This window comes from Brachyhypopomus gauderio, chromosome 14 (genome assembly GCF_052324685.1).
Source record: "Brachyhypopomus gauderio isolate BG-103 chromosome 14, BGAUD_0.2, whole genome shotgun sequence".
NCBI lineage: Eukaryota > Metazoa > Chordata > Actinopteri > Gymnotiformes > Hypopomidae > Brachyhypopomus > Brachyhypopomus gauderio.
In genome coordinates, this window is record NC_135224.1 from 3,424,648 (window position 1) to 3,431,450 (window position 6,803).

Consider the following 6,803-nt stretch of genomic DNA (forward strand, 5'->3'; position numbering starts at 1 on the left):
AATTCTCTCTCACTCTCTCTCTCTCTCTCTCTCTCTCTCTCTCTCTCTCTCTTTCTCTCTCTCTCTCTCTCCCTCTCTCTTACATAGGATGCCTTTACTTGTTCGTTATAGGAGGAGTTCTTTAGGGGGTGAATCCACTTGAATCTTTTTCCTTGGTGAGTTCACAGTAAATGTAATGCAAAAAACAGATAATCTCTTATTCTCCTTCTATCCGTCACACACATACAGGATAATGTCTTTATTTAAAAGATTTTTTCAAGGAGTTCACAAGCCATTTTTATTCAGCACTTGCTTTGTCTGCAAAACAGTAAAATCATATCAAACTACCATGATGTCTATAATTTCTCTTTCTCTCTTCCTCACACGTTATCATCCCTCATAAGTTTTCAGTGTCTACACTTCTATTTTTATCTTGAAGATTGACCGATAATTAAATATCTCTCTCTTTCTCTCTCTTTTACAGTTCAAGAGTTTAAAGTTCATTCAGTAGGTTCAGCTACATTCATTCTTTTGACTGGGTAAGTTCACAATTTATTGAGTACTACTCTTGGAAGAGTTAGCATCTGATCCTTTATTTTTCATCTCTATTCTTTCTCTCTCTTGTCTTCCTCCCTGAAACACATAGGCACACCCAGTTGGATGAATGCTGCATTGATTACTGTGATGGAGTGGTTCAATATGCATTTTCATACTGTTAATAAACAAAACTTTTTGAAAGTATTTAATGATTTAAAACTTATTTAATTTCACTCTCACTAATTCCTGTAAACTCATGGCATGGCTTAGGGTACATGGTTTTAAAGAGTGTAAACTGTTGGTATACACATTCAAAAAACTGAAAATTGTGAAAAGCGTTATCGTGTGTGAGTGGGCCGGTCTGGTCCAAAAATGCCAGGGCCGATTTTTTGTCCCAGTCCGCCCCTGGTCGCTGCCAACAGATGAAGTGCACAAAGACAAAACTCTGTCAAATACACCCACCAATTGCTGGGTAGCATGCTCAGCCGCAGACGGTGCTGGAGTAGCACATGACGTTTGCATAACGGGAGTGCCGGGCCAAAGATGGCTCTGCTGACCTACTACAGGCTGAACCTGACCCTGATCACTAACAGGACCGGATGGGGAATTGAAATGATTCACTGGCCCACCAACCGCTACAGGGGAGTTACGTGTGTATTGGCAAGTGGGGTTAATTTGGGTCTGGGCAGAGCAGACCATGCTCAGAACCATCAATTCTCTAGACTGTCCAACATGGTTGTCCAGACGCCTCTGTACCTCGGCCGCAGTCCATTCCTCTGGTGGCTTTAGTTGAAATGTTAGAAAGAGGTTGGGATCAGGACAGTGAGTAACAAACATGGCAACTTCAGCACCCGCATCTTCAACTAGCTCGTTAGCTGCATCAATGGATTTGTTCAAGCAAATCCAGTAATCCATTGCACATTCACCGGGCTGTGGCAAAGTGTTATAAAAGTCCTTCATGGGTAGACTAGAGTAGGCCAGCTTGTTAAAATTGCGCCTGAAGATATCGAACACTGCAGCCAGTAAGTCAGCATCACCTAGCTTTGTTCAGTCTTGTCGTCCAACCCAGTCAGAGCTGAGATGCCTGCTGATGATCAAGCTTGGCCCCCAGTACAACAAGATGGACAGAGACTGGACACCAGGAGACGTCCATCTCCACAACACTGAGTGGGAACCGCAGCTGGACAGGAGGATCCAAACAGGCCCTACAGAGAGATTGTAGGACGCCTGGTCACAAGGCTGGAAGCTGCACACCCAGCCACTATCAACACGTCCAAAATAGCTGCATGTAAACAAGAAGACGGAGAACCTGTCAGCGACTTCCTCGTGAGACAATAGTTCACACTGACCACAGCGGTCTTGTAGCACCAGCACAACGAGCGGAGGCCGGCGGAGGCCAGCCCATGGGAAGCCCACCTGAGAAACAGCTTCCTGGTAAGCATGAGAAAAGACATAAGTGACCTCATCAGAGCCCAGTGCATTGGGTACAACAGCGCCACCCTGCAAACCATAGAAGATCATGCCAAACACCACGAGGCACAGCTGACATGGAGAGTGAACAAGAGAATCCAGAAGCAAGCTGAGACGCAAAACCAGGCTGTGCTGACCATGATGCAAACAACCCAGCACGTGCTTACTCAAGAGAACGCTGAAGGGGCCGCGCCTAGAGGCAGAGGCAGAGGACGAGGTGGATGGGGACGAGAGTTACCCCAGAGGCAGAGGTGGTGAATGTTACAACTGTGGAAAACTAGGACACTTAGCAAGAGATTGGCCTGAAAATTAATAAAGTGCTGGGCAAGAATTCCAAAGATTGACGGGCAGCGGAGAGGCTGGACGGTACAGGACCACTGGAAAATGACAAAAGGAAAGTAACTGGTTTAAATGATCATTTTTTAAATTATCAATGCTTGTAGAAGATTAGTGAAGGGCTGCAGAGCCTGCCTAAAATAACATTGACTGTAAACGGTACTAAAGTAAAGTTTTTGGTTGATAGTGGTGCCACCCATTCAAAAAAACATCTTCGATGTAAATTAAATAATACCACATTTGAACATAATTTTTTTATTTCAACTGCATGTCCATTAAATGTTATGGGTCGTGATTTAATGTGTAAATTGGGATGTAATATCAGTAGCAGGCCTGAGGGATTGTTTATGTAGTGGGAGTCAGCTGTGTTGGGGTTCAGTTATCAGCAGGAGTTCCACTGTATGCTTATGGGGTGCAGAGTGCAGGAGGAGAGTGTTGGGAACACTCCATGTGTGAAGTGTGTAGTTTATTGCCAGGTGATTTAACGTTGCGGCCGTAGGGGTCGCTGCATTGCACGCTGCATGTGAGTGAGGGCCCTGATAGAGGTTTTGAGGATAAATTTGATGTTGGAAAACATGATTGCTTGGCTGTCACTGCTATTATGTGGGATTGCGTGTGGGCTGCAGGAGTGCTGCAGACCACATCAGAACAGGAAGACCTGTTCTCAGTTCCTCGATCATAAACGCACGTTACTAGCAAATGTAGAGGAATGTACAGAGACAGGAACCGTGTGTACAACTGCTGTGTCAGTTTCTTCAGCTAAAAACAGGAAAGCTCCATATTAGGAGGAATACACATGTGAGATGAAAACTGTCTACTGTGGATTCTCCCCCCTCAGTTTCTCAGTGTGTCCAAATGTGCTGTAAACATGTTGTCAGGAACAGCACGTGACCTCCCGGATCATTCCCTACACCTGCTGCTCGTTACTCCACATTTCACGAGTACTTAAGCTTCCCCCTCTCACTTCCTGGTTGTGAAGTATTGTTGGCATGCCACTTACCAAGCATTATCTCTCCGTGATTGATCTCCTGTGTACTGACCTCTGCTCTCGTCCCAGACCTCGTTCCTAGCCTAGGCCTCGTGTACTTTCAGCCCTCTGTCTACCCGGCGTGACCCTGTACTGTACTGACCTCGACTACAGCACCCACATACTATACCAGGGTTCCCGCGGGGTCTTTAAAAGTCTTAAAATGTCTGAAATTCAAAACTTTAAATTTAAGGCCTTAAAAGACTTAAAAAACAGCCAGATTTTCATCCAAGGTCTTAAATTTAATTTAGTCAGGTCTTAAAATTTTACCTTAGTTAATTTTAGAAAAGTGTAGTTTAATCGAAACGTCCGGAAGTCAGTTCTGTGTTGTCTGTGTTTGTGCGGGGCTACAGGTGTTGGTACGTGTTAATTAATTAAACTACAAAACCCATAATAACCGCAGGCAGGAAACGGCCCTTGTCACGAAAAGCCTTCACGCAATTTTGTGCCTCATCCCCGCCGTCTTCGCTATCGTCAGTGCCGGGTCCCGACGGACTCCACCGCAGTATCGCTAGTGCTTCGGCTAATGATATTCGGGCTACATTAGGATAGAGTGACGGCAATGTTCCCTGGTTCGAATATCGCGAAAAAGTTTTCGTGTGGACTAAACAAATCGCATATATAGCTAGATTTGGCTTGGCAGACTTCATCAAGAGAGAGTTGATACGCTCTTACCGGGCCGTATGTGTTAATGTTCGATGAAAGCTTTAATTCAACCACAAAATCCAAACAGCTGGATCTTCATGTTCGGTTCTGGAGCAATGGATATGTGCAATCGAGGTACATGGGCTCTCATTTCATGGGCCATGAAACAGCGCAGGATCTACCAAAACTTATCAAAGTAAGTGATCCTTACTTATGCTCCACAGTCTTCTTTTCAATGTGTTAACCATTTTATACAATTAGGCTACAATACAAAAACATCTCAGAACCATGTACTGTCCATGGCATTGAGTTAGAGAAATGTTTCAATGCATGCTAAATCCCAGCTAGAGGAAATAAAAATATATTTACTGTGTTAAATCATATAAAATGTAAAAAAAAAAAAAAACAACTATGCCCTGTAGATGGGTTATGTCATGTTTTGAAACATGTTCCACTGTCCCATGCTCTGTTTCATGGATTGCACATGGTTTTATTTACATTGTACTGATGTATTGCCTTTTAGTGGGCATATATACATAGGGTAAAAACAGGTAGTGTGTCCCAACGTTTTCAATGTTAACATTCAAATTCATATTCAGCATGGCTAGACAAAGTAAGTTGGTTTCATCGGGATAATAAATAGAAAAGAAGGTAGGGGGTTAAAAAAGTTTTGTGTGTTTTAAGATACAGATGGCCTGGGGAAAGAAAATTCTGAGCCTTTATTTAATTAGTTCATTTTATAATTTCATTTATTTCAGTAATTTAACCAAAATGTAACATTTTAATAAATTTTATCAGCTGCAGGGTGTGAGGATTTGCCTTAGACATATTGGAAGATAGGCTGAGTCTACATGTTGTTAAATGTATAATGTGTGTATGATTATTTAATTTGATGGTGTACCTCTATCTTTTTATTTCTTATTTTCCAACAAGGAGGTGGAGGCAGAAAACATGCAAGAGGACACAACTGGCACACACAGACTCATATGTGACTGTCACAATGCATGGAGGTGTCACAGGTTCCCCTCACCAAGGAACTCTTAGCATCTGTGGGTGCAGCACGGTCAAAATACAGACTCTTTCTGGATCGGGAATGAATCAGGAAAGAAAAGGAATCCCAGAGCCAGAAAAGAAAGCTGACTGAGCAGTCTTTAGAGGACCTTAAGAAAAGGAAGAAAAGCTTGGAAGACGTGTCCACCTGTCTTGCTAGAGTGGCAGATTCTCTTGCAGAAGAAGCTGAGGGCAAGGCTGGATCCAAGATGGCTCAGCTCCTTTCCAAGTCAAATGCCCTGAGAAGGGCATACACAGAAAAGCTTGGCCAAGTCAAAATCCTTGAAACTGAGATTGGTACTGAAAAGGAAGAAGTCAGAGATATGTAGGGTGAGGTTGTATGTAGATATGCTAGTGTTGTGTTGGTAAGGTTGCTTGGGTTGAGAATGTTACTATTTTGATTATCTGTTTTAATATTGAATTAATGTAATCCTGTAACTAAATTAATCAAAATAAAATGTTTTAAGAGTTTCTGGGATCATTGGATTGTTTGTGGTAATATGTTGTGTTGGTCTTAAATTTCACTGAGAATGGTCTTAAAAGGTCTTAAATAAGTCTTAAATTTAACTCACTGAAACCTGCAAGAACCCTGTATACACGAACAGCGGAGTTATTCGTCTATTAGAGTGCTCTGTATTCACGTTACAAATAAAGACAACCATATTTCGCAATTGGATCCTTGTCTGCCTGGTTGGTTCGTTACACATGTGATAAAGGAATAAAGTAGATTGGACTGTCTTCTCTCCTCAGAGTTCTTGCTCTAGATGAGACGCTCTCATGCTTTTTTACTTTGGAAAAAACAACATGCACTATGGGCTCTGGAGGGACATTAAAAGCTGCTCATCTGCTGTTGAATTCAGTGATAGAGGAGTAAGGTTCTAAACTTCATCAAGCACACTTTTCTTCTTCTCTTCTCTCTGTACTGTATCTGATACTGCTTCCACTCTTCCTTCATCCGCACCTGTGTTTCCCTGGGCAGATCTGTGACTGGATATTTGTGATCTTTCACTGTCTCTTTCTCTTTGATAGCTGAAGTACAGAAGATGACTGAAACTGCTAATGTCCAGGACCTGAATTTGTCTTCCATTTTGATTTCAAACCTCTCAATAAAACTACCCTCTTAGGAGACCAACATCACTGATTTTACTTTCTCATGAAACACTAGCATGTGTATGTGAGGGTGTATATAGTGCGTGTATATTAACACGCACTCTGTGGTGAGACACTGTAGTGGAGACAGCTAAACGCAATTTCACTGTGACACCCAAAATGGAATCCTTTCCCACTGAACTGAGAAACTGACTCACATCTCTTTGGTTGCATGTAAATTTAAAGACTGATTCTTTACACAGCAACAAGTTCCCAAGGATCAACATTCACAATGGTGCTTATGTCCCCTAGCTTAGAACTCTGACTTTATGATCTCCTGAGCTTGGGAGAGAGGCCATCTAAGAGTTCTGTTTAACCTCAACCTTCTTTGGAGGACATTGGGACCACAGTCAGGAAGAGCAATAAAACTAAATTCCAACCTTATCTGATTGCCCACAGTTTAAACCCGTTATAAGTCCTGTGTTAAAATCCAGAGCTGAAGATACAAATATTTCAGAGATTTCTGTAAATCCAAATCTGAACTGTACACGGAATTGGGATTCAGCCTACAGGAACCAGCTCGGCGAATGCAGTCTAGAGACACCGAACTTGACTACCTTCCATACAAGGAAAGATTAATTATTCTTGAAACCAGTATTCAGCTTTCCAG

General features: G+C 42.4%; 1 long non-coding RNA gene across 1 annotated transcript; it reads left to right on the plus strand.

Moving 5' to 3' along the window:
• Positions 1-3,363: 3,363 nt before the first annotated feature.
• LOC143474726 (uncharacterized) lies at positions 3,364-5,522 on the plus strand. The gene is made up of 2 exons (XR_013120842.1): positions 3,364-4,190; positions 4,928-5,522. It is a non-coding gene; the product is annotated as an uncharacterized LOC143474726 (long non-coding RNA).
• Positions 5,523-6,803: the final 1,281 nt, after the last annotated feature.